At 49.2% G+C, this 1,165-nt stretch overlaps 1 long non-coding RNA gene across 1 annotated transcript in view; it reads right to left on the reverse strand.

Moving 5' to 3' along the window:
* Positions 1-1,165, reverse strand: part of LOC107181987 — a 21,347-nt gene that overhangs the window by 4,493 nt on the left and 15,689 nt on the right. The window lies entirely within an intron of this gene.

Below are 1,165 nucleotides of genomic sequence, written 5' to 3' on the forward strand. Positions count from 1 at the left end.
ACTGAAAACTGGTGCTGCTCTGCACCATAAGGCCTGGGGATCCCGCGGCTCCGCGTGGCATGGAGGAGGTCGGTCTTGGTGTCTCTGCTACCTTGCGCGGAGGAGGCGGGTCCCAGTGGAGGAGGAGGGTCGTTGCAGGGGAGGGCAGTTGTGGGTCATCAGAACCGCAGGGGAAGGCAATTGGGGGCGATCGGCCCGCAGGGGAGCAGTTAGGCATCAGTCGGGCTGGCAGGCAGAAGGGGTTAGGGGCAATCAGGCAGGCAGGCAGGTGAGCAGTTAGGAGCCAGCGGTCCCGGATTGTGAGAGGGATGTCCCATATTGGAGAGGGTGCATGCTGGGTTGAGAGACCACTGTCGCGCCCCCCCCCTCCACACACACCCCGTGCACAAATTTCGTGCACTGGGCCTCTAGTGTTGAATAATATTGGTGAAAGTGGACATACCTATCTTGTTCCTGATCTTGAGGGAAACACTTTTTTTTTTTTAAGTATTTTATTGATTTTTTTTTACAGAGAGGAAGGGAGAGAGATAGAGAGTTAGAAACATCAATGATAGAGAAACATTGATCAGCTGCCCCCTGCACTCCTCCTACTGGGGATGTGCCCGCAACCAAGGTACATGCCCTTGACCAGAATCGAACCTGGGACCATTCAGTCCCCAGGCTGACGCTCTATCCACTGAGCCAAACTGGTTAGGCAACACTTTTTTTAAGAATATTTTTTTATTGGTTTCAAAGAGGAAGGGAGAAGAGAGAGAGAGAGAGATAGGTAGGAACATCAGTGATGAGAAAGAATCATTGATCGGCTGCCTCCTGCACGACCCCCACTGAGATCGAGCCTGCAACCCAGACATGTGCCCTGACCAGGAATTGAACCGTGACCTGGTTGACACAACCACTGGTCCATGCCGGCTGGGCTTATGGCAAACACTTTTAGTTTTTGCCCATTGAGTATGATGTTGGCTGTGTATTTGTCATATGGTCTTTATTATGTTGGGGTATGTTCCTTCTATTTCCACTTTGCTTAGAGTTTTTATCATAAATGGGTGTTGGATTTTTTCAAATGCTTTTTCTGCATGTACCGATATTATGTGATTTCTGTCTTTCAATTTTTTGATGTGATGTATCACATTTATTGATTTGCAAATATTGTGCCAGCCTTGCATCA

Source organism: Myotis davidii, unplaced genomic scaffold, assembly GCF_000327345.1.
Source record: "Myotis davidii unplaced genomic scaffold, ASM32734v1 scaffold354, whole genome shotgun sequence".
Taxonomy (NCBI): Eukaryota; Metazoa; Chordata; class Mammalia; order Chiroptera; family Vespertilionidae; genus Myotis; species Myotis davidii.